This window comes from Bos javanicus, chromosome 4, assembly GCF_032452875.1.
Source record: "Bos javanicus breed banteng chromosome 4, ARS-OSU_banteng_1.0, whole genome shotgun sequence".
Classification (NCBI taxonomy): domain Eukaryota; kingdom Metazoa; phylum Chordata; class Mammalia; order Artiodactyla; family Bovidae; genus Bos; species Bos javanicus.
The window spans coordinates 81,158,778-81,186,687 of NC_083871.1; the positions used below are offsets into that span (position 1 = coordinate 81,158,778).

Sequence of the window (27,910 nt, forward strand, 5' to 3'; positions counted from 1 at the left end):
CAGGGAACCAAGATTCGACAAGTCACATGGCACAGCCAACAAATTTTTAAAAAACAGAAAAGAATATAAGAAATCCTACAGGTTCCCTTCCTCCATTCCAGATAAAGTACATAGACCCATACACCTGGCTAAAGTCTAACATGGACCTCTCCTAAGGAGAGAAAGCCCTCAGTTAACCAATTTTCCCTTAAAAAAAAGACATTTTTTCCATCTGTGGTTCCCAAAGGAACATAAGACATGGCTAAATTTTAAGAGTTCTAAAATAAATTCTTTTATGCTTCTGCTGTTGTAAAGTTACTCTAAGGCATTAAATCATCCAGTAGTGTTGGATCCTTATTACTGAACAAATTAAGCAATGATTTTGACCAATCTCATATAAAAATCCACACGAGGCCACCCTTCCAGTCTGACCCACTCCTTAGGCCTGTTCCCTCATCTATTTGGTCTCTCCTCCCAGGCTTCTGGACAAGTGGGCATTCAGAAAGACTAAACTAAATACTGTTCCATGCTTGTGGTAGAAACACATTTTTAAAATGTCTAATGTTCAAATAAATAAATAAAATATCTCATGTTCAATACAAACTATAAGGATATAAATGTAGAGGCGGATAGGGACTTCCCACCTGTTATAAGAGCAAGAACTATTACTATTATTAAAACATTTTTGAGTAGTTACCTAAATAACATTGTTCACAACCACAATGTAATTCTAATTCAATAGTTGTGTGTGCTTAATTGTTCAGTTGTGTCCAACTCTCGGTGACCCCTGGCATGACCTTAGCCCACCAGGCTCCTCTGTCCATGGGGATTCTCCAGGCAAGAATACTGGAGTGGATTGCCATGTCATCCTCCAGAGGATCTTCCTGACCCAGGTCTCCCACATTGCAGGCGGATTCTTTGCCGTATGGTCTGAGCCACCAGGGAAGCCCAAGAATACTGGAGTGGGTAGCCTATCCCTTCTCCAAGGGATCTTCCTGACCCAGGAATCGAACTAGGTCTCCCGTGTTGCAGGTGGATTCTTTACTAGCTGAACTACCAGGAAAGCCTCAATTCAATATTTGCTCACATTTTCTGACTGATCATATTTTATGACTAATTGTATTATTAAAACAAAAGTGGCCACTAAGAAACAAGTCCAATAACTCCTCTACGGCGGTAGTGAGAAAAACACTAGATTTGCAGTCAGGAGATATAACTCTGCTGCTTACTGTGTGGCCATAAGCAAGATGTTTAAGCTCCCCAAGTCTGTTTCCTCATCTTTAAAACAGGCATGACACCACCCACCCAACAGAGTTCTTGTGAGGTTAAAATCAGATAGCTTACAATCTGGCTGCCACCCCACTTTTCAATACTTGTATCTCACCACTTTCTCAACATGAGTCTCATGTTCTGGTCACATCAAAGTCTTTGAGGTTCTATAATGGTGAAGAAAGCTGAGCACCGAAGAATTGATGCCTTTGAACTGTGGTGTTGGAGAAGACTCTTGAGAGTCCCTTGGACTGCAAGGAGATCCAACCAGTCCATTCTGAAGGAGATCAGCCCTGGGATTTCATTGGAAGGAATGATGCTGAAGCTGAAACTCCAGTACTTTGGCCACCTCACGCGAAGAGTTGACTCATTGGAAAAGACTCTGATGCTGGGAGGGATTGGGGACAGGAGGAGAAGGGGACAACAGAGGATGAGATGGGTGGATGGCATCACTGACTCGATGGATGTGAGTCTGAGTGAACTCCAGGAGTTGGTGATGGACAGGGAGGCCTGGTGTGCTGCGATTCATGGGGTCGCAAAGAGTCAGACACGACTGAGCGACTGAACTGAACTGAACTGAATGGTGTCACATTCACCCTTCCCCTTTGTTTTGAATGCCTTCTTTGTCTATTTGGATAATACAGACTAACACTCAGGAAATCCTTCCCTGAATACCTCCAAGTGAAATCAGCTCCTTCTCTAGTCTCCAAGAACAACCTATACAAATCTTTATCCTAACGGTTACCTGTTTATTGGTCCAATTGACTGACTACACTGTACCCTGCTTGAATTGCTAAACTATGCCTTCCATCTCATCATGTGTACCTAACCTAGCACATGTAACCCATGGTGGAAAAAAAAAAAAATACTGGATGTTGATTAAATGAATGCATGACATAATACAAAAGCATTGAACTTAAGCTATTTGTGATATAGTAGGAATTCAGTTTATGTTAGCTGAATTTGATATTTAAACCCTTAGAGATGATGGATCCCATGGTTCACCATGATATCACTTCATTTTTGTGATTTAAACTTCTGAACAAAAATCACTAGTGGTTCTAAGATATATTTTATAAAGAAAATGAAAAATATCATCAAATGAATCCTGCATATGGTTAGCACACTCTGTTAAGAATATTTTATCTTGTTTGTATTAAGTTAGCATTAAGGACTTTCAGCTTACAAACCTATGAAACAGGCAAATTGATATATAAGAGTTCAATATACCACAAAGTTAAATTGTAAGCATGCTTTTATCAAGTTTCAGTGTGGTCACTGAATTAGATTGCTTAGCAGTAGTGTTTGAAGGGTTATATATACTTCCTGCTTTGGTCAGCTTGATTCTTTATTAAAACAATTGTATCTTCATGCCAAAAAATATATACTGTATTTTGAACACCAATAAAGGCATAGGAAGAAAACTGATTCCAAATAGTCATCTTCTGCAGCTAAAAGTTACAGAACTACTCCGAACTTGCTATGCTATAATTAGAACTGTTCAAAAGGAATGAAATATAGCAAGAAAGCAAGAAACAAATAAACCTTTAGAGTGAATCACAGTACTTCGAGGCATAAACAAATATATCATTGAGGTTCTTGAATTAAGGAAATAGTTGACCAAAGAGGCAGACTACAGGCAGATGATTATGTGGGCAGAAATATGCAGGATAGGATTTAAAGGAAAGAAATTGAAGTCAGGTGAGCAATTAGGTTAAAAATCTCCAGACACTAGAACTCTAGGGGCATGTGGTCCACACTGAAGCTGAACAAACTGCGTATATTTTGCCCCATTTCTAGTTGGAAAACCCAACTTTTCATGTACTTTAGAACACAGAAAGATTATTTTAATTAATACTTTCTGTAGTAGGGATGAAATTTACATTCTTCAACTCACTTTAATTTCTATCTCTGATTGTATTTTCTTTATAAGCCTCATTTTTACTGATGGCAAAACAAACAAAAGGTTTTTTTTTAATAACTTGACAAAAGAAAAACTTTCCTCTTCCTTCTTCCCAAGATGGTATTGTCTGTATGAAGAGGAGCAACCAGTTCTTTCTGGCTTCTGTTGAGATGTCCTGCAGTCTGCCTAGTCCACGGGGAATTGTCTGCTATTGACACAGATTTCTCTGGCCCACTATTGTGGTATCAGTTTGGCACCCACTGTTGATGACCATGGAGTTTGCCATTGTGCCTGGTGGTGAGGTCTCCACATTCTGCACTGTGCTTTTTGGTCCACTGATCCTCCTGGAAGTGGGATAATGGAGCAGGAACAGGGACGAAGAAGCCTTCAGTTTTCTCTCTGCTGCACTAAGCAGATGCAGGACCCCACCCCACATACCTTCAGCCCTTCCTATCAGCCATTGATCCTCTACCATTCCAACATCATGTTGTACATTTTGCTATGACAGAGATCCTGCAATCTCCAGGGTTTTCCCAAGTGACTGGGAGCATCAACTTTCAATGTTCTTCAATTCAGACAAATCTATTAATATTTTGCTTCTCCCTCTCACTTTCAAGATCTCACCTGAAGGGGGTAGGATGAAGAAGGGAAGATATTCCATCAGCTTTTTGGACCTTATTCCCTTTCAATGAGTCTCTCCCCCCACCCCCAACCATGTTGTGGGAACTTCCCATATGTTCTGAGCTGTGTTGTGTTCTGACCCAGGCTCTGTTCAATGATATCAACTCCAATTTTTATTTATAAGAAAATCATAACATACATCTTTTATTTCTTTCTCAAAAAAGAATACCTTTTCAAACAAAAAGTACTTACTTCAAGATTATCATCTTACTATCAGTTCAGTTCAGTTCAGTCGCTCAGTCGTGTCTGACTCTTTGCGACCCCATGAGTCGCAACACGCCAGGCCTCCCTGTCCATCACAAACTCCTAGAGTTCACTCAGACTCACGTCCATCGAGTCAGTGACGCCATCCACCCATCTCATCCTCTGTCGTCCCCTTCTCCTCCTGCCCCCAATCCCTCCCAGCATCAGAGTCTTTTCCAATGAGTCAACTCTTCGCGTGAGGTGGCCAAAGTACTGGAGTTTCAGCATCTTATTATAGACATGATCAATTCTATTTGAAAGTCCAAAGGCAAATGATGACTCTCTTGCTTTCAGCCAGGTCAATCTCTTCCCCCAAAAGTAATGGATATTATTGACTTAATGAGTCAGAAGATTCAAAGAACAAACAGAAATTTGGTATTATAGGTAATCTAGATACATTATTTTAATATCTCCAAAATATCTTCAATGTGTATCTCAAGTCTAAATATCCAGTTCAGAGGAATTACTTTAGGTGAAGTTATATTTAACTTGAGCCAGTCTTAAGTTTCAATATAATTTAAAAATCATCCTTTTTTGTACAAAGTTTTCATTCATCAGAGAAAAGAGTACAAGAGTAAAAATCACAGGTCCTTTCTCACTAAGCAAAAGAATCCAAAATCTACTGGCCTAAAAGAATTTCCTGTTGTTAAAATATGGAGAAATTACTGTAATGGAATGCATTTTCTCATATGTAGAAATATAACCCATGACCAAAATATCACTAATTTACTTTTCATAAACGTGGGCCTGATTTTATAATATTTAAGTCACTTTAAGTCTGAACCATTCCTAGATGATATTCCAAGTAGCAATTTACACTGAAGTTGTCATAATCTTCTCTCTTTGGGGGAAATAGTTGATCAAACTAAAGAAGTCCACTTAAGGTCAGTAATAAAAGCTAAGACTGATTGTGCCTATTATATGCCAGAAACTGTTTTAAGGGCCTTATGTGTATTATTTCATCTCTTTCAAGGTAAGTATACTAATTATCTTATTTTACAAATGAAGAAATAGATGCATAAAAGGCTTCATAGTTTTCTCAACTTTGCTAAATGAATAAATACTCACCTCTAGTCTTTACATCTAACCACTATTCTGTGCTGCTTCACAGGTCAAGACGGTACTGAATTTAAGATGTAAAACTGAAAGAACTAGGCACAACAGACTCTGCTCTTTTTGCAAGGGTAAAAGAAGGGACTGAGATTCCATATTTAGAGTTTCCATGCAAAATAACCCCTGAACCATATGTTTCAAATGACCTAATCATTGGCTCTTTCATTCCTGATCATTTGACATTTTTAAGCATGAATCATCTAATGAAAAAATTACAGGGCTTTCTTTTGAACACATTGTTTATTTGTCACCAAGAGATCTCAGATATACTTTAAACAAATTCCTGCTATAAAGGAAAGACTACATACCCTCATGAATGGCATAATCCAAAAAAAGAAATTATTTAAAACAGCTCTAACACCTTTTCTAAATTTCCTACATTGTGAAATGACAGCAGTGTCTCCCTTTCAACACTGCCTTCTAGTCAATGTAAAAAGAAATAAACCATCCCCACATGCTCATATTTGGTGTTTACTTTTCCATCAGTCATCTAAAATGGGACGCAGGAAAAGGGATGTGTCTGTCTCTGTTAGAGAGAGGAGAAAAGTGAAGGGAAGAAAATCTAACGAAACAAGAGAGTTGCCAGATTTGGAACTGATTGAAAGAGTTTTGTGTCACCAAACATTTTTCAAAGACCTATCAATCTGCAACTCTTTTTATAAACCAACCTGTAATGACTGGTGTTTCCACACATTTTCTTCACACACAGTTGCTTCTGCATTTGGCAGTGCCTTTGATTTGAAAAGAATTTCAAACTTTAGATGATCACACAGAACCTTTTTGGCATCATGGAAAAGAATATTTAGATCATAAAGACTTAAAAGAATGTAAGCTAGAGTTCCAAGTAGTTTAAACTTTCATTACAGAAATGCTGAAAGCCACATTGCTGGGCTTACAAGTATGTTTATAAGTGATGCCATTTGTAACTCTGACTAATTAAATGAGAATTAAAAGGGATGAGAAAAAAAGCACAGATTAAAATTAATATTAAATGAAAAAAATAAATTCTACAATATTTCACAGACCGAACATCCTCAGCATGTTCTTATTCACATCTTCTGGCATCAAGGGAAAAACCACCTTGGAAAAACCAACAAATCCTTAAAATAACAGAAAAGTGCCAGCACTAACAGTTGTATACTTAGTAATCCCTGGGAAAATTCAAAGAAAGTGGAGTAATGAAATTTGTCACCTGCTGACTGGTTTCTGCTGCTCAGAAAACAAAAAGCACAGCAGACTGGAGTTCAGGATGTACAGCCAGAAGAGTATGGAATTCCTAACTGCAAAGAAACTGACTCCATTACAAATCCACACCTCATTCCCCGTTCCAGCCCCCAAAACCACTGGTTCTCAAAAATTCAGTCCCCAACCAGCACCATCAACATCATCTGGGAACATGTCAGGCCCCACCTTAGACTAACCAAATCAAAAACTCTGGGGAGGAGGCCCAGTAACCTGTGTTTTAATAAACTGTGGCGATTATCTTAAAGTACACTAAAGTTTGAGACCACTGCCTTAAACATCACAACTTGATCAGTAAAAAGGAGAGATGCCCTTCTTTGGTCTGCGACTCCTAAGAGTAAAAAAAAAAAAAAAAAAGAATAATTATTGGGAGCTTACTATGAGCAAAGTACTCTTCATGACACATTACTTGTATTTACTCATTTAATCGTTATGCAACCCTGTAATTACTATGCCCATGCAACTCATTAGATAGACAGGCACAGTGAAACTAAGTTACTGAGAAAAGACAGGGCCATTATGAGAAGAATGAATTTCTTGAATGTACATTCACCAACAGCAACAGAAGTATAAACACTAGGAGGCCTGAAAAGAAAATTTTTATGTACCTTTAAAGCAACTTTTACTGGTAACAATCTTCATAAAATTTTGCAATTTCTCTTGATAGATGAACAGGTCGAGGTCTAATTTTTTCATGAATCAACTTCTTGAAATGATTCCAGTCTGATATCCTTCATTATGGTCCAGAATGGGAACTGGACTGAGTCCAGCTAGCCAGATGCACTGAATAGTTTGGTCACAAGTAAAATGGAAGATATTGCAACCAGATTGTCCTCAGGTCTGACCAGCACAAAGTTCAAACACCATCTTTTACATCCCTCCTCTCATCCTCTCAGCCTTATCTAATCAATGGATATTCTCAGCTTCAGTGGACAGGAAATATATAAAGGAGCTCAAGATATAAAACACAATTGTGTCTAAGTGTTAAAATGACAGCTAAAGTCAGGAAGTAAACAGCTGCCTCTTTTTTATTTCCTTATTTACTTCTATATTACCTCTTCCAGCAACCCAGGCTTGAAACTTTGCATGTCGCCTTTGAGCACTCCTCTTTCTTCACTGTCTCATCCAAGAAATCACTAAAACGTAACGTTATTTTGTTCAGACTCTTCTATATGTCACTGTCTTTCCATTCCAGCTTCCCAAACTTTATCTCAGACCCTTATCATCTCATCCTAGATTACCACAATGTTCTCATAATCTTTCTCCCTTATATTTATTATGGAGACCACTGTCAAATAAAGCTGCTTTTATCATGATGCTTCCTTGCTCAGAACACATAAGAAATACTCCACTGCTAACAGAATAAAGTCTAAACTCCTTAAACATAAATATAAACATCTTCACAGCCTGACTCCAGCTTTATCTCCAACTGTTTCCTTATGTGAATCCTAAACTCAAATCACAGTTGTATGGTTCCTGTCTCGAAAATACATCATGAGTATTCCAGCAACTCTTCTCCAGCCCCAGCTTTGGACAAAAGATAAAAGATAGAAAATGCCAAAGTGAAAACAGGCATTAAAGCAGAGAATATAGTCTATTTACTAGGCAGGATTTAATTTAGATCAATGCTTTCAATTTGATTATTCTGTTATATGATATTTAGAAATACTAGGAGACTGGCGTGAAATGGTACCTCATAGTGGTTTTGATTTGCATTTCTCTGATAATGAGTGATGTTGAGCATCTTTTCATGTGTTTGTTAGCCATCTGTATGTCTTCTTTGGAGAAATGTCTATTTAGTTCTTTGGCCCATTTTTTGATTGGGTCTTTTATTTTTCTGGAGTTGAGCTGTAGGAGTTGCTTGTATATTTTTGAGATTGGGGCATACACACTGAGGAAACCAGAAGGGAAAGAGACACGTGTACCCCAATGTTCATCGTAGCACTGTTTATAATAGCCAGGACATGGAAGCAACCTAGATGCCATCAGCAGATGAATGGATAAGAAAGCTGTGGTACATATACACAATGGAGTATTACTCAGTCATTAAAAAGAATACATTTGAATCAGTTCTAATGAGATGGATGAAACTGGAACCTATTATACAGAGTGAAGTAAGCCAGAAATAAAAACACCAATACAGTATACTAACGCATATATATGGAATTTAGAAAGATGGTAACAATAACCCTGTGTACGAGACAGCAAAAGAGACACTGATGTATAGATCAGTCTTATGGACTCTGTGGGAGAGGGAGAGGGTGGGGAGATTTGGGAGAATGGCATTGAAACATGTATAATATCATGTATGAAACGAGTCGCCAATCCAGGTTCGATGCACGATACTAGATGCTTGGGGCTGGTGCACTGGGACGACCCAGAGGGAGGGTATGGGGAGGGAGGAGGGAGGAGGGTTCAGGATGGGGAACACAGGTATACCTGTGGTGGATTCATTTCGATATTTGGCAAAACTAATACAATATTGTAAAGTTTAAAAATAAAATAAAATTTAAAACTTTTGAAAAAAAATAAATCTTACTTGAAAGCTCAAAAAAAAAAAAAAAAAGAAATACTAGGAGAAAATGCATGTGTCTAAGACTTCAATATAAAACATAAAACTTTAACATAGGTCTTTGGTTAATCTATATAATAGCATTTGGATTAAATATTAAGCAAGTGCTATTCCAGATGCCAAAGTTAAACACCTTTATAAAGGAAGAGAGCTTCAGATCCTGAGCTCCTAGAAGCACTCGCCTTTCTTTCTCCATAAAACTGCTAGAGCCACAGATCCTAAGATTTGACCAAATTCACTGCTGAAGGAATAGAAATTCCTTTTGTCCTTGAAAAATAATTCTCCAACTACCAAAAACATTCAACTGAGTCCTTCAAATACAACTACTAAAACACTAACTAGAATCCCAAACATTTAAAGAAAACCAACAGAGTGATAAAAATGTTTCAAACAGAACTAATCTCTAAAAAATAAATCTCTTTAACAAGTGGTGCTGGGAAAACCGGTCAACCACTTGTAAAAGAATGAAACTAGAACACTTTCTAACACCATACACAAAAATAAACTCAAAATGGATTAAAGATCTAAACGTTAAGACCAGAAACTATAAAACCCCTAGAGGAGAACATAGGCAAAACACTGTTGGACATAAATCATGGCAGGATCCTCTATGACCCACCTCCCAGAATATTGGAAATAAAAGCAAAAATAAGCAAATGGGACCTAATTAAAATTAAAAGCTTCTGCACAACAAAGGAAACTCTAAGCAAGGTGAAAAGACAGCCTTCAGAATGGGAGAAAATAATAGCAAACGCAGCAACTGACAAAGAATTAATCTCAAAAATATACAAGCAACTCCTGCAGCTCAATTCCAGAAAAATAAATGACCCAATAAAAAAATGGGCCAAAGAACTAAACAGACATTTCTCCAAAGAAGACATACAGATGGCTAACAAACACATGAAAAGATGCTCAACATCACTCATTATCAGAGAAATGCAAATCAAAACCACAATGAGGTACCATTTCACGCCAGTCAGAATGTCTGCGATCCAAAAGTCTACAAGCAATAAATGCTGGAGAGGGTGTGGAGAAAAGGGAACCCTCTTACACTGTTGGTGGGAATGCAAACTAGTACAGCCACTATGGAGAACAGTGTGGAGATTCCTTAAAAAACTGGAAATAGAAGTGCCTTATGATCCAGCAATCCCACTGCTGGGCATACACACCGAGGAAACCAGAATTGAAAGAGACACGTGTACCCCAATGTTCATCGTAGCACTGTTTATAATAGCCAGGACATGGAAGCAACCTAGATGTTCATCAGCAGATGAATGGATAAAGAAAGCTGTGGTACATATACACAATGGAGTATTACTCAGCCATTAAAAAGAATACATTTGAATCAGTTCTAATGAGTTGGATGGAACTGGAGCCTATTAAACAGAGTGAAGTAAGCCAGAAAGAAAAACACCAATACAGTATGCTGCTGCTGCTAAGTCACTTCAGTCGTGTCTGACTCTGTGCGACCCCATAGACGGCAGCCCACCAAGCTCCCCCGTCCCAGGGATTCTCCAGGCAAGAACACTGGAGTGGGTTGCCATTTCCTTCTCCAAACCAATACAGTATACTAACGCATATATATGGAATTTAGAAAGATGGTAACGATAACCCTGTATGTGAGACAGCAAAAGAGACACAGATGTATAGAACAGTCTTTTGGACTCTGTGGGAGAGGGAGAGGGTGGGATGATTTGGGAGAATGGTATTGAAACATGTATAATATCATATAAGAAATGAATCGCCAGTCCAGGTTCGATGTATGATATAGGATGCTCGGGGCTGGTGCACTGGGATGACCCAGAGGGATGGTACAGGGAGGGAGGTGGGAGGGGGTTCAGGATTGGAAACACGTGTACACACATGGCGGATTCATGTTGCTGTATGGCAAAACCAATACAATATTGTAAAGTAATTAGCCTCCAATTAAAATAAATAAATTTAAATTAAAAAAAAATAATGAAGAAGGTGATACTTGTTTTTAATACAATTATGTAAAGTTTAAAAATAAAATAAAATTAAAAAAAAAAGAATTTCTGAAATAGAAAGAACTTTTAAAAGTACTATAATTACAAGCAATGACACTAAAGGAAACATTGCATTCTTAAAAAAAAAAAAAAAAAACTCTTCAGAAGCAGGAAAAAAGAAGAGGAAGAAAAGGACCAAAGGAAATAATGAGAATTTTTAGAAATTAAAAGCATTGTGACTGAAATAAAACAAATTGATAGATGAGTAAAAGTAAGATAGATATGGATAGGGATAAAGATTCAGTTAGTGATCTGGAATATCATAAGAATTCTTCCAGAGCATAGTAAAAAGGACAAAAAGTAGGTTTTAGCAAATATATTAAATATAAGAACAAGATATAAGGAATCAGCATATAGTGTAAGAAACAATATTAGCATTCTTCACCAACAATCTAATGTCCAGTGAAATATTTAGAAAATTATTAAAATTAATGAGTTTAGTAATCTAGACGGAGACAATATATAAAATCAGCAGCTATCTTATATGCCAGCACAAATTAGAAGATGAAACCCATAAAGATTCCATTCAGAATTCAAATACTCATATGATAACTAAAAGTAATGATAAAGTAAATAAATAAAACATACATGTAGGGAAACTGTCAGTCTTACTAAGGAATATCAGTTCAGTTCAGTTCAGTCCCTCAGTCGTGTCCGACTCTTTGCGACCCCATGAATCGCACAATGCCAGGCCTCCCTGTCCATCACCAATCCTGGAGTTTACCCAAACTCATGTCCATCGAGTCAGTGATGCCATCCAGCCATCTCATCCTCTGTCGTCCCCTTCTCCTCCTGCCCCCAATCCCTCCCAGCATCAGAGTCTTTTCCAATGAGTCAACTCTTCACATCAGGTGGCCAAAGTACTGGAGTTTTAGCTTTAGCATCATTCCCTCCAAAGAAATCCCAGGGCTGATCTCCTTCAGAATGGACTGGTTGGATTTCCTTGCAGTCCAAGGGACTCTCAAGAGTCTTCTCCAACACCACAGTTCAAAAGCATCAATTCTTTGGTGCTCAGCCTTCTTCACAGTCCAACTCTCACATCCATAGATGACCACTGGAAAAACCATAGCCTTGACCAGTCGGACCTTTGTTGGCAAAGTAATGTCTCTGCTTTTAAACATGTTATCTAGGTTGGTCATAACTTTTCTTCCAATGAGTAAGCCTCTTTTAATTTCATGGCTGCAGTCACCATCTGCAGTGATTTTGGAGCCACCAAAAATTAAGTCTGACACTGTTTCCACTGTTTCCCCATCTATTTCCCATGAAGTGATGGGACCGGATGCCATGATCTTAGTTTTCTGAATGTTGAGCTTGAAGCCAACTTTCTCACTCTCCTCTTTCAGTTTCATCAAGAGGCTCTTTAGTTCCTCTTCACTTTCTGCCATAGGGCTGGTGTCATCTGCATATCTGAGGTTATTGATATTTCTCCCAGAAATCTTGATTCCAGCTTGTGTTTCTTCCAGCCCAGCATTTCTCATGATGTACTCTGCATATAAGTTAAAGAAGCAAGATGACAATATACAACCTTGACGTACTCCTTTTCCTATTATATTCCTAAGGAATATAATAAGGCTTAAATCTCAGAGAAACACCATGCTGCACCATGCTGCTGGATGGGAAGATTTAGTGTTGTAAAAGTGTAAATTTGTCCCCAAATTAATCTATAAATTAAAGAAAGTCTCTCATGTCATTCTAAATTCTACATAAAATAGATCGAGACAAGAAAGAACATTTTTTAAAAAGAAAAATTGACCTAAATACTATGCAAGTATGGTAATTAAAAGCCAGCAAGAAACTAATCCAGATATGTATATACTGAACAGTAAACAGAATTAAAAACCCAGAAAAATATCTATGTCTATGTGAAATTTGTCATAATAAGGGTAATATTTCAAACCAGCAAGAAAAGGAAGACTACAACTATAAATGGCACTGGGATATTTGGTTTTTCACTTGAATGAAAAACAAAACAAAAAAACTAAGTTATATTTTGATCTCACAAAGTAGACAAAAATTCTTAATGTAATAAAGAGCTAGAGATGAAGCTATAAAAATGTCAAAGAAAAAACAAATATGACTATTTTAATAACTTTGAGACGAAAGATCTTCTTAAACAAAGACAAGAAAAAACTGACTTATATGAGTACATTAAAAACCAAAATGTTCTGTTTGCCAATCAACAAAAAAAAGTATAAATAAAGTTATAAGGCAAGCAACACTAGTGGAAAATTTTACTGTTTATAAATAGAAAATGGGTTAAAATCCATAATGAAGTGAAGTGAAATGAAAGTTGTTCAGTAAGTCGTTCAGTCATGTCTGACTCTTTGTAATCCCATGGACTATATGGTGCATGGAATTCTCTAGGCCAGAAAACTGGAGTGGGTAGCTGTTCCCTTCTCCAGGGGATCTTCCCACCCTGGGATCAAACCCAGGTCTCCCGCATTGTAGGCAGATTCGTTACCAGCAGAGAAGACCAAGAACACTAGAATGGGTAGCCTATCCCTTCTCCAGGGGATCTTCCTGACCCAGGAATCCAACTGGGGTCTCCTCATTGCAGGTGGATTCTTTACCAGCTGAGCTATCAGGGAGGCCCTCAAATCCATAATATACAAGCATTAAAATTAAAATCCAATCAAAAAATAGGCAAAGATTTTAGCAGTTAAAACAAACACACATTAAATAATTCTCCTTCTTATTTTCACTCTAGAAAATGAAAGTGTTAGTGCCAGTGTTTATAAAATGCAAATGTCACCTCTTTTTGCCGAGCAGATTAGTGAAAGCTGCAAAGGCTGATAATATCTAGTACTGGTGATGCTAAGGGAAAACAAGTACCACAATTCAGTTTTGATTGGTGTGTAAATAAGCACAGCCTTTTGAGAAACATTTTGGTGGTTCTACTAAAATTTAAATCAAGCTTATCAACTCAGCCAGAAATAATGCTTCAAAGAATTTATTCAAGAAATACCCAAGTAAGCCAAGATAAATATGAACATGTTCATTGTCTTACTATGTGTTATCAGTCAATATTTCAAGTCAGACAAATACCATCTAAATAAATCTGCATTCCCATATCCCAATGTGCAATCATTGAAAATAATAGATATTTAAATAATTAATAAAACATTATCATAATATATAAGTAATAATTAATTAATGATTATACAACAATTAAAAGCCATTCTCTAAAAATAAGAATTGCTGACCACAGCATTGCCTACAACTGCACAATACCCTTAGCCACTGCATAATAAATATTTACATGGAAAATTTTTGTCCCTACTTTTAGGTCCAAAATACAACGTACTGTGTCCACTGAGTCAATAATATTTGTTCTGTACTATGGCAACCCACTCCAGTACTCTTGCCTTGAAAATCCCATGGACGGAGGAGCTTGGTGCAGGCTACTATCCATGGGGTCGCAAAGAGTTGGGCACGACTGAGAGACTTCAAATAGGCCAGCACAGCAGGCAGAATAATAAACCCTCAAAGATGTCCGCATCCTAATCCCCAGAACCTGTGAATGTGTTATTTCACACAGCAAAGGACTTTCCAAGTGAGATAAGGTCAAGGAGATTAACCTGGATAATCTGGGTATGATCACAAGGGTCCTTATAAGAGGAAAAAGGGAGGCAAGAATCAAAGTGATATAGTATGAGGAAACCCAACTGACCATTTCTGGCTTTAAAGATATAAGGAAGTCATGAGAAGTATGGGCAGTTATAGAAACTGGAAAAAGGAAGGAAATGAATTCTCCTCTAGAGCCCCCAACTGATTTTAGCCCAGTAAGACCTATTTCAGACTTCACACCTCCAGGATTATAAGAAAATATATTTGTATTATTTTAACCCATTATATGAAAATTTGTTTTAGCAATAATAGAAAACTAATACAATCAGACACTGTATTAGGCTAAAAAAAAAAATCTAAGATATCTTTTTGTCTTTGAAATCACAGTTCTTCCAGTGGAGGAAATAGACACAAATTATAATTCTTAAGATAGACATTAAATGTCAAGGTGTAAGATTTTCTGCTTCCTTTAAATTATGTTAAATTTCATTATATCTGCTGATAGTCTCATGTTAGAAATCTGTAGATGTTCCAGATGTCTGTGTGTTAAATAAAATTGATTTTGGAGGTTTGATATTATTGACTGAAAGAAATAAAAATCGCAACTTTGTTCTCAGTATCTCAGTCATTGCTATTAGAACATTCTTCATGTCTTTCTGAATTCTATAGATAATGTTATAAATGACTTATTATTAAAAGAAGGATAAAAGGGACATTTACTTTCAACATTTCATTGTCAGCGTCACTTAACAGTTTGGCAGACATTAATTATGACACATTATTGAGTATTTATGCATAAAATGGTTTATGTAAAAGATTTTGAATCCTGAATTTTTTAGAAATTAACTGAAATGTTTGTGTCAGTTGAAGTTTCTTACTGGGATTTAATAAATAAACAACATGGGAATTTACTATGAAGGAAGAGAATTGCTGGCATTGCAGAATCTTACAATAGTAGTGTGAACCCCTAGGCAGCAGAGACAGAAAATGACTTGTAAATATGCAAATAAGAAGAACGTTGGCTTGTAATTTGGAGGTTATTCCTACATTGCCTATAGTAAAAGTGAAAGTGTTAGTTTCTCAGTCTTGTCTGACTCTAAGTGACCCCATGGACTGTCGTCCGCCAGGCTCCTCTGTCCATGGAATTCTACAGCAAGAATACTGGCGTGGGTAACCATTCCCTTCGCCAAGGGCTCTTCCTGACCCAGGGATCGAATCCTGGTCTCCTGCATTGCAGGCAGATTCTTTACTGGCTGAGCTACCAGGAAAACCCACAATGCCTATATGTTGGCCTAAGTAATCAACCAAAACTAAGAGAGAATAGGACAGCTAGTCTAGATATTCCCTTCATGGAAAATGTCAAATATTTATGAGATGTTTTGCTTCATGGTACATTTAATATATATACAAAGTTTTTTCCAAGTTAAATTGTTTTTAGAAAACTTTTAGTATCAATCAGGGTGGAATTGGGGGACAGAAACCATACCATTTCTCTTTTCAGGGACAATCTAATTACAACAATTCTCCAATGAAGTTGTTAGCTGGGTAACTGAGGAGATAAAAAGGGAACTCAAAGGTGTTTCAAAGGTAGCAACTACAGGAAGCAGTTACCACTCCTAGGAGCAGGGGAAGCAATAGTTAGAGACAGTTAGAATTATCAAACTTAGAACCCTAGAGGAAGGGGCCCTGAAGCTAAAACTCAGATTTCTGAGAAGTGTTGGTGAAATACAGCTGATTTACCTGAGACTAGACAATTAATTTTGAAGTTAATTCTTCAAATGTTGGGAAAACTGCAAGCTTGATTCCGCTGCTGCCACATAAGAACTGCCATTGTCACAGTGAAAGGAGTGCTGTTGGGGTGATGATCATGGAAGCCACAAATGAATTGGAGTCCATGGGAAGAAAGCAGAGAAAAACATGAAAGAGAAACACTTTCCCTCCACTTCCTACCTTGCTGACTCCCTCTCATGTCTCCTCTCAGATTGAAACAAGAAGTCAGGTGGCAAAGTAGAAATATGGTTTAGCATCTCAACCCCAGCCTCACCAAGTATAATATAGAAGGAAGGATATTCAGCTGAGAAACAACTTAGTAACTTGTCTACCTGTTTGGCAGCTCCCATCCATGTGTACCCTTCCATAAAAAACAACAACAACACAACTCAGTATTTCCACTTAACAAGCTGCAACTATTCTTAGTGCAAATAAAGACATCGTCTCACCAAACAATAGAGACAAAAATCTCCAAAGTCATGGTATGCATCCCTGTGCTGCATTATTTCCCAAATTTAGTCAGTCCCATTGAATTTTCTGTTACCTAGCAGTAAACGGAAAATAATCTCTCAAAAGCTGTAAATTAAGAAAGAGGAGATATAAGAAAGTTAACATATACAAATATATATGTATATTCATACAAACATGAACAAGAGGAAAAATATATATAGCTGCTACAGTCTTTATGTGACTGGTCACAAGCCTGTCACTGATGGATCTAACTTCCTTCTGTCACTATCTATTGGACCTGGGACTACTAACAGACTCGCAAAAGCATGCCCCGAGTTTCAGACATGGTTTTCCTGCCCCCATTACGTAGTTATTATTTTGTCGCTAAGTCGTGTCTGACTCTTTTGTGACCCTCTGGACTGTAGCCCTCCAGGCTCCTCTGTCCATGAGATTTCCCAGGCAAGAATAATGGAGGGGGTTGACATTTCTTTCTTCCAGGGATCTTCCAGAGTCAAGGATCAAACCAGTGTCTCCTAGGTCTCCTGCATTGGCAGATGGATTCTTTACCATTGAGCCACCAGGGGAGCCTGTTGTGTAATATTAACCCTATTTTCCCTTGGTAATCAGGGTCAATTACCAGCCAGCAGTAACAGCCTTGGTTCAGTGAAGCCTGTTGTTTCAGTGGCATTCAGAGAATCCCCATATAGTCAAGCGGCAATCTCATCTTCCAGTCAATGAATTATTATGCATCACCTGGTAGAGGTATTCTTTCCTTAGGAAACAAGACCACCAAACTAGCAGAGCTTACAGTTGGAGAGAAAGAAGAAAATATTCTGATAATGTAGATTATTAGATATTATAGTAATTTATAGTGATATCTACTTACAGAACTGCATGGATTATTAAAAGATATGTGAACTCACTCAGCAACAGTGAGTAGTACACAGGAGGCCCTCAACAAACTCCCAGCTGGCACTAGTGGTAAAGAATGTGTCTGCCAGTTCAGGAGACACGAGAGATGCAAGTTTGATCCCTGGGTCGGGAAGATCCCCTGGAGCAGCAAATGACAACCTGCTCCAGTATTTTTGCCTGGGAAATTCTATGGACAAAGGAGCCTGGCGGGCTATAGTCCACGGGGTCACAAAGAGTTGGACACCACTGAGCACTAGGGAGGACTAGTAATGACAATAGTGAAAGTGAAAGTCACTCAGTCATGCCCAATTCTTTGCAACCCCATGTATATACAGTCTCATGGCGTTCTCTAGGCCAGAATACTGGACTAGGTAGCCTTTCCCTTCTCCGGGGATCTTCCCAACCCAGGGATTGAACCAGGTCTCCCACATTGCAGGAGGATTCTTTACCATCTGAGCCACATGGAAAGGAATGACAATAGTGGAAACTTTAATAAGAACTTACATTTATTGGGCCTTCAGTCAGTCACTCAATCATGTCCGACTCTTTGCAACCCCATGAACTGCAGCATGCCAGGCCTACCTGTCTATCACCAACTCGCGGAGTCCACCCAAACCCATGTCCATTGAGTTGGTGATGCCAGCCAACCATCTCATCCTCTGTCGTCCCCTTCTCCTACTGCCCTCAATCTTTCCCAGCATCAGGGTCTTTTCAAATGAGTCAGCTCTTTGCATCAGGTGGACAAAGTATGTACCAAATACTGGACTCAGCAATATTTACGTTATCTCATTTAATCATCACAACAACCTTTCAATTGCCAATATTATAGTCACCATTTTACAAAGGAGGAAACCAAGGTTTAGAGAAGAGTGACTTGTTCAAGATGACGTAACTAGTGACAGAGACAACCGAAATGGCTCCGATTCCAAAAGCCATGTGCTTGATTAGTAAGGAAAGAGAAAGGAGAAAGGGAGGGAGGGCGAAAGGGAGGAAAGGAGGGTGAAAACAAGGGAAGGAAGTCCTTGAAATTAAATTGTTTAATTGCTCAGTTAATAATGCAATACTTTAGAACTTAAAGACTCTGTAACAATAAATTCATGTGGATCCCCTCCCATTTAATTGTAGACAAGTGAAGAGACAGCACTGCTTCTATTTTGACCACTCCCAGTTTTACTTTTATTTTTCATAATCTAGTACTAATTTTCACTAGTATTCTTCAGGACATGATGACTTAACACCACTGAACTATACACTTAAAAATGGTTAAGGTGTTAGATTTCGTGTTATGTGTATGTTACAATTAAAATTAAAATTGAGAAATCAGAAAAAAAAAATCCTTCAGCTACTTTTGCAACAAAATTGTTTACTACCTCTGGGTTGAAATCTTGCTATAAAACCAAAATAGTGGCAATTATACCTGCCAATCTGAAGGATAACTATAAGCAAATGTGTCCCTTTTATACTTTTTTTAAAATTTTAATTAATTTTTATTGTAATATAATTGCTTTATAATGTTGTGTTAGTTTCTGTTGTAGAGCAAAGTGAATCAGCCATATGTATACATATATCTCCTGTGTTGTGGATTTCTTTCCCATTTAGGTCACCACAGAGCACTGAGTAGAGGTCCCTGTGCTACACAGTAGATTCTCGTTAGTTATGTTTTGTACATAGTACCCATAGTGTATATATGTCAATCTCAATCTCCTAATTCATCCCACCCCTGTCCTTTCCCCCTTGTTGTTCAATTTTATACTTTTCCATCCTTTCTCCTGCCACCTGATTGTAGCAGTAACACCTCCTTCAGTGACTCTGCAGTGGCACAGGAGTGAACTGCCAACTTCTAAGGGCAAAACAAGACCCTTGATTCAATTTGTTTTACCTGGGCTGCTTTTGTTCACACACAAGAAGTACCACAGAAGTGAGAGCACAGACAGGGTGGCAAGTCCCTCATCTCGAATCTGGTTTGTCCAGACCAAGAATTTGTTCTGTTCTCCTCCCTACTGACCAAATGACTTGAAAGAGTGCTAGTTGCTTAAATTTTGTAGCCTTTTCTTAAAAATATAATGGTCTATATTTTATCAAATTCCTTTTCTAACCATTATTTCACTTGATCTCATGATAACCTTGGGAGATCAATATTATTGTCATTTCACACACGTATAACAAAGCTGAGGTTTACAGGGTTAAAGCTACTCAAGATTGTAGGACAGAAACCCAGATTTTCTCACCCAAATTTCTTTCAAACCATGAAAGCTCCTAAAAAGTTTAACTTTAATTGACACCAGAATTTCTTCAACCTGTCTCATTTCTAGTCCTTCTAATTATATTCAACACTATATACTGACAATTATAGGCATTTTAGTGTTGTAAGAATATTGTGGGTCTTTTTAGAATTGTCTTTATTCCACACATCTAGGAAACTTGCTATTAGTATCCTCTAAATAGGAATTGAGTGACAATCTTTATTAGGACTTTTCTGTTTCTTCTACCACAATAAAAACTTCCACAGTACCTCCTTTTAATTATTCTTTATGTCTATTGTTTATTTCCAAACTTTAAAATCAAAAGGTTTTTCAAAAAATTAGTCTAATTCTAAAGCATCATATTCACATACTATCGGTAACTCTGTCATTTATTTAGCACATGGAATGAATGAGCAGTTGAATGAGTTTTTCAACAAAGTTGAACTTTGTTGGACATCTTTGCAAATCATCATAGTTCTGCACTAGAGTTTCATCAAATTCACACTGCCTTTGTCTTGGCAATGGAAGGCTCCCCTACTGAAGGAAAATTCATTTGTATTATTAAGCAAAAATAAACTTTGTTTGTTATTATAAGCTAATGAAACTTATCAATAGCTTGTCTTATCATTTATGATTATCACCCCATTACAACACTTTTTATTATAAATTCTGCTTTTCTAACAATTTATTTCAGAGACTTAATTCAGACATATGCTGTCAGGATTTTTGCAACATTTTCTTACTTTCAGCTCAAAGAATTTTTTTGTATCTGCTGTACATATGCATCTTATGACATCTCCTACACAGTGTCATTTTATTTTTGTCTTTGTTTATTCTGTTTATTTGTTTGCTTAAATTATTTATTTTATTTTAAGTATTTATTTTATTCATTTTTTTGTTTATTTAAATTATCTACTCTGAAATAATTAGCTCTTCTAATACCAACACTTTACACACCCATGGTACAACTATCAAACCTAAGAAAATAATATTAAGATCCCCTGGAGAAGGAAATGACAACCCACTCCAATATTCTAGCCTGGGAAATTCCATGGACAGAGGAGTCTGATAGGCTACAACCCATGGGGTCATAAAAGAGTCAGACACAGCTTAGTGACTAAATAACAAAATGAAATGAACTATAGACTTTATTCAGATGTCACTAGCTTTTCCACCAATGTCCTTTCCTATGCTAGAATCCAATTCCAAATGACTGACTTACTATTAATCACTACCACTTATTCTTTAGTATTAGTGATCTGATGTTGCTCAGACTACGGAGTTAAAGTATGTCTTTGAGTTTTCTCTGCTTTAAGGTTATTACTCCTTCTATTGTAGTTGTTTCCCAGGTGGAACAAGAGGTAAAGAATCCACCTGCCAATGCAGGAGCCACAGGAGATATAGGTTCAATCCCTGGGTTGGGAAGATCCCTTGCAGAAGGAAATGGCAATCCATTCCAGTATTTCTTGCCTGGAGAATCCCATGGACAGAGGGGCCAGGTGGGCCACAGTCCATGTGGTCACAAACAATAGGACATGACTGAAGCAAATGAACCCAGATCTCCCACATTGCAGGCAGATGCTTTACCATCTGAGCCTTGGGGAAGCTAAAAATGAACACACACACATTAGCGAATATTTTTGGGGGGGAGAATGGTGATATATTGCACATATTATGCTTTTCCATAACATTTACCCACTAACTTAAACACTCACTGGTGGATTTTTCTTACAGCAATCTTACAGTGATGTTCTAATGGTTCTTTCTATTTCCTTCATTCTTTCTACATTTATTAACAAAAATACATCTGTAAAGAAGACTTGTCCTTTAACTTCCATTTATTTATTTTATCACCTATTATGCCAATATGAAAAAAAAGATATTTATTTTATTATTTTAGTTGTAATTCAAATAATTCTGATGGTTTTTTTTATTGTCATTTGAATCATTTGTTTTTTAATTTGTTCTAAATTTGGCCACTGGGAATTCTTTCAGCTTAGTTCCTACATCTTTTCAATGTCCCCATACTTTTTTTTCTTTTATTGTTTAGTATTTCCTTATTTTCTGGCATCACCAAATGTCCAAGTTTATCTTGGATTTTTCTACTCAACCTTGGAATCAACTACTACTCCAATAAGCTCTGATACTTTTTAATGGACAATGATATTTAAAAAGCAAGACCTGGAGGCAAAATATGTTCATGACTACTGGGGATTCACTGCTTCTCGGACATCATGTGTATACATATGAACCAAGTCATGTATGTATATATATATATATATATATATATACACACACACACACACACACACATACATACATATATATATATATGTACTTCTGTGTCTCTGTTTATATTGAGAACACAAGGGTTAATAGTGGTATTTTCAATCTAGCATCACACAGTTCATTCTATTATTCTTTCTATGATAGGTGATAAATTCTTTTACAACATAGAAAATAAAAAGATGGCTTTCATTATCTACGATATATTCACATATGTTTTCAACCCTAATATACATGTAAAGTAGTTGCAGAATTTCTAACCTATGCCCATTTGAAAAATAAATCTATCAGTTACATAGCGTACATTTGTAGGCATGTTGTAATTTTTGTCTCTATCTTTACAGTAGCAAGTCAAAACATTGTTTCCCAAAGTTGCTTAGCTCAGCTCCTTTCCTCCCTGTCTCTTTCGGGGTAGTTATGTCATTCATTTGTCATACTCTAGATTGCACCTTGGGTTTTCTTGACATGCTGGTTGATTTTTTGGGGACACACATACTCTTTACAGTATAGAGTTGCATGGATTTTGAAGCATAAAGTCCTATATTGACCACCACAGATCAGATCAGTTGCTCAGTCAAGTCTGACTCTTTGTGACCCCATGAATCACAGCACGCCAGGCTTCCCTATCCATCACCAACTCCCGGAGTTCACTGAGACTCACGTCAATTGAGTCAGTGATGCCATCCAGCCATCTCATCCTCTGTCGTCCCCTACTCCTCTTGCCCCTAATCCCTCCAAGCATCGGAGTCTTTTCCAGTGAGTCAACTCTTTGCATGAGGTGCCCAAAGTACTGGAGTTTCAGCTTTAGCATCATTCCTTCCAAAGAAATCCCAGGGCTGATCTCCTTCAGAATGGACTGGTTGGATCTCCTTGCAGTCCAAGGGACTCTCAAGAGTCTTCTACAACACCACAGTTCAAAAGTATCAATTCGTTGGCCCTCAGCCTTCTTCACAGTTCAACTCTCACATCCATACATGACCACAGGAAAAACCATAGCCTTGACTAGACGGACCTTTGTTGGCAAAATAATGTCTCTGCTTTTGAATATGCTATCTAGGTTGGTCATAACTTTCCTTCCAAGGAGTAAGCGTCTTTTAATTTCATGGCTGCAGTCACCATCTGCAGTGATTTTGGAGCCCAGAAAAAAAAGTCTGCCACTGTTTCCCCATCTATTTCCCATGAAGTGATGGGACCGGATGCCATGATCTTCGTTTTCTGAAAGTTGAGCTTTAAGCCAACTTTTTCACTCTCCACTTTCACTTTCATCAAGAGGCTTTTCAGTTCCTCTTCACTGTCTGCCATAAGGGTGGTGTCATCTGCATATCTGAGGTTATTGATATTTCTCCCGGCAATCTTGATTCCAGCTTGTGCTTCTTCCAGCCCAGCGTTTCTCATGATGTACTCTGCATAGAAGTTAAATAAGCAGGGTGACAATATACAGCCTTGACGAACTCCTTTTCCTATTTGGAACCAGTCTGTTGTTCCATGTCCAGTTTTAACTCTTGCTTCCTGACCTGTATACAAGTTTCTCAAGAGGCAGGTCAGGTGGTCTGGTATTCCCATCTCTTTCAGGATTTTCCACAGTTTATTGTGATCCACACAGTCAAAGGCTTTGGCATAGTCAATAAAGCAGAAATAGATATTTTTCTGGATCTCTCTTGCTTTCTCGATGATCCAGTGGATGTTGGCAATTTGATCTCAGGTTCCTCTGCCTTTTCTAAAACCAGCTTGAACATCTGGAAGTTCACAGTTCATGTATTGCTGAAGCCTGGCTTGGAGAATTTTGAGCATTGCTTTACTAGCGTGTGAGATGAGTGCAATTGTGCGGTAGTTTGAACATTCTTTGGCATTGCCTTTCTTTGGGATTGGAATGAAAACTGACCTTTTCCAGTCCTGTGGCCACTGCTGAATTTCCAAATTTGCTGACATATTGAGTGCAGCACTTTCACAGCATTATGTTTTAGGATTTGAAATAGCTCAACTGGAATTCCATCACTTCCACTAGCTTTGTTCGTAGTGATGCTTTCTAGGGCTCACTTGACTTCACATTCCAGGATGTCTGGCTTTAGGTGAGTGATCACACCATCATGATTATCTTGTTCATGAAGGTCTTTTTTGTACAGTTCTTCTGTGTATTCTTGCCACCTCTTCTTAATATCTCCTGCTTCTGTTAGGTCCATACCATTTCTGTCCCTTATCAAGCCCATCTTTGCATGAAATGTTCCCTTGGAATCTCTAATTTTCTTGAAAAGGTCTCTAGTCTTTCCCATTCTGTTGTTTTCCTCTATTTCTTTGCATGATTTTTGAGGAAGGCTTTCTTATCTCTTCTTGCTATTCTTTGGAACTCTGCATTCAGATGCTTATATCTTTCCTTTTCTCCTTTGCTTTTCGCTTCTCTTCTTTTCACAGCTATTTGTAAGGCCTCCCCAGACAGCCATTTTGCTTTTTTACACATCTTTTCCATGGGGATGGTCTTGATCCCTGTCTCCTGTACAATGTCACGAACCTCCATCCATAGTCATCAGGCACTCTATCAGATCTAGTCCCTTAAATCTATTTCTCACTTCCACTGTATAATCATAAGGGATTTGATTTAGGTCATACCTGAATGGTCTAGTGGTTTTCCCTACTTTCTTCAATTTAAGTCTGAATTTGGCAATAAGCAGCTCATGATCTGAGCCACAGTCAGCTCCTGGTCTTGTTTTTGTTGACTGTATAGAGCTTCTCCATCTTTGGCTGCAAAGAATATAATCAGTCTGATTTCGGTGTTGACCAGCTGGTCATGTCCATGTGTAGAGTCTTCTCTTGTGTTGTTGGAAAAGGGTGTTTGCTATGACTAGTGTGTTCTCTTGGCAAAACTCTATTAGCCTTTTGCCCTGCTTCATTCCATATTCGAAGGCCAAATTTGCCTGTTACTCCAGGTGTTTCTTGACTTCCTACTTTTGCATTCCAGTCCCCTATAATGAAAAGAACATCTTTTTTGTGTGTTAGTTCTAAAAGGTCTTTTAGGTCTTCATAGAACTGTTCAACTTTAGCTTCTTCAGCGTTACTGGTTGGGGCATAGACGTGGATTCCTGTGATATTGAATGATTTGCCTTGGAAACGAACAGAGATCATTCTGTCATTTTTGAGATTGCATCCAAGTACTGCATTTCAAACTCTTCTGTTGACCATCATGGCTACTCCATTTCTTCTAAGGGATTCCTGCCTGCATTAGTAGATATAATGGTCATCTGAGTTAAATTCACCCATTCCAGTCCATTTTAGTTCGCCGATTCCTAGAATGTTGACATGCACTCTTGCCATCTCCTGTTTGACCACTTCCAATTTGCCTTGATTCATGCACCCAACATTCCAGGTTCCTATGCGATATTCCTCTTTCAGCATCGGACCTTGCTTCTATCACCAGTCACATCCACAACTGGGTATTGTTTTTGCTTTGGCTCCATCCCTTCATTCTTTCTGAAGTTATTTCTCCACTGATCTCCAGTAGCATATTGGGCACCTGCTGACCTGGGGAGTTCCTCTTTCAGTGTCCCATCATTCTCCCTTTTATACTGTTCATGGGGGTTTCAAGGCAAGAATACTGAAGAAATCTCAGTAAGAACAGACAAGTTCTTTGGCACTTGAACCACAGCTCCAGCAACTCCCATCTCTTAGTGGCTCCTGAGATCAGGAGAAGTTCTAATCTTCATGGTTGCATCCAAGACCATGGGGTTCCTTACCCACACACCCAGCTCCCAACCAAGGGCTAAGGTGTCTCTTCAGAAAATGCATGCTGAGACTTTGTTGGTGGGCCAGTAGTTAAGATTCCATGCTCCCAATACAGGGGGCACAGCTCAATCCCTGGTCACAGAACTGACATCCCACAGGCCATAGCCAGTTTAAAAAAAAATTAGAAAATGCATGCCCACAGCATTTCTCACCCCCTACTCCACCCCCTCGTTCAGTAGTACAGAGTCTCTAGTTCAGACAAGAACTTTATAGAGGTCCAGCACTGTCTTCTTTCACTCAGCAAAGATCCATAGAACAGAGACTCTATCCCAAGTATCACAAGCCAAGGATATTTAGATCCTAGTTACTCTTTTCACAGCTTGATCATAGGACAGAGTTTCCATACTGGGAAAGGCAAACAAAGAAGAACAGAAGTTACCACTGTCAACTACAAATTGGCACTTACCAAGAGCATTGCCAACGACTGAACAACAAAGGCATTTGCCACCTGCCTCTACAGAGATTGAACCCCATCCTGCTATAGCTGTTGACCTTCAGCAACCCCTGAGGGAGTTCAGGGTGGAGTGAGGCACTCTGTGCTCCAGGGAATCTGGTGGGACAGGTTTTTAGATAGTTGGATGTTTTTAGGAACAGATTTTATGATCTCAATCCTTGCATCTCCTCATATCTAGAGAAGCACTAAATCCCTTCATGGAGACATCAGATCCTCAAGACTGACAAAAACCTTTTTGTAAAATGAGTGCTTCATGGTATTGAACTCCCCCTTCACCAAAACCTTATATATTGACTTTCCCCCACTGCTGCTTTGGAGCAGTCTCTCAGAGCTATCTGAGATGCTGCACCCTAGGCAGCAATCCTCATTTTGCCCCAGATAAAATTTAACCCACACCTCTCAAGCTGTATATCTTTTTTTAGTTGACATTACTCCCCTCCCAGGATCCTGTTCACAAAGCAGGGTATCACTCTGAGAGAAGTGGCCACTGTCTCTGCCTCCAACTTCAGAGCAGTGCCTCAGAGATTTCATCCAAAGAGAGAAGACAATAATAAAAGAAAGTTCAGGGCTCTCCCAAAGGAACTGACTATATTTGGAAAGAGCATGGGGAAGTTCATGACTAAGGATGCTCTCAAATCAATAGAGATTTGCTGGTAGGCTAACACAAGGCTAAAAAGAAAAGAAAAAAAAAAAGTAAACTCACAGTTTACTTACCAGTGAGGACCAGGAAAAAAGAAAGCTAAGTAGACCCACCCCCAGGATCAGAACAACACACAAAGACTGGACTCAAAAACTATCCCAGAAAAAGGGGATCAGTTTAGTTCTATCAGACCTTGGAGCTATTTATGCTCAAGGGCACTGCTAAAAACAAAACAGAAACAAGCTAGAAATTAATGGAGCTTAACAGGAGAAGGTAATGGCACCCACTCCAGTACTTCTTGCCTGGAAAATCCCATGGACAGAGGAGCCTGGTAGGCTGCAGTCCATGGGGTAGCTAAGGGTCGGACATGACTGAGAGACTTCACTTTCACTTTTCACTTTCATGCATTGGAGAAGGAAATGGCAACCCACTCCAGTGTTCTTGCCTGGAGAATCCCAGGGACAGAGGAGCCTGGTGGGCTGCCGTCTATGGGGTTTCACAGAGTCGGACACGACTGAAGTGACTTAGCAGCAGTAGCAGTAGCAACAGCAGAATAGGGATGTGATATCAACAGAGGCGGACAATTTTGAAGAGCTAAAGGAAAGACAAGAACTTCCTGAGTGGCTCAGATGGTAAAGAATCTGCCTACAATGCAAGAGACCCAGGCTTGATCCCTGGGTTGGGAAGATCCACTGGAAAAAGGGAATGGCAACCCACTCCAGTATTCTTGCCTGGAGAATTCCATGGACAGAGGAGTCTGATGAATTACAGTCCATGGAGTCGCT

The 27,910-nt window shown here is 38.4% G+C and overlaps 1 protein-coding gene and 1 long non-coding RNA gene across 15 annotated transcripts in view; both read right to left on the reverse strand.

Annotated features, from left to right (window-relative positions):
- The window catches only part of SUGCT (succinyl-CoA:glutarate-CoA transferase), an 861,069-nt gene that overhangs the window by 465,559 nt on the left and 367,600 nt on the right, over positions 1-27,910 (reverse strand). The window lies entirely within an intron of this gene.
- Positions 3-8,781, reverse strand: LOC133246754 (uncharacterized). Its single transcript, XR_009736135.1, has 3 exons — positions 7,039-8,781; positions 6,381-6,761; positions 3-5,919 (listed from the first exon to the last, which is right to left on the reverse strand). It is a non-coding gene; the product is annotated as an uncharacterized LOC133246754 (long non-coding RNA).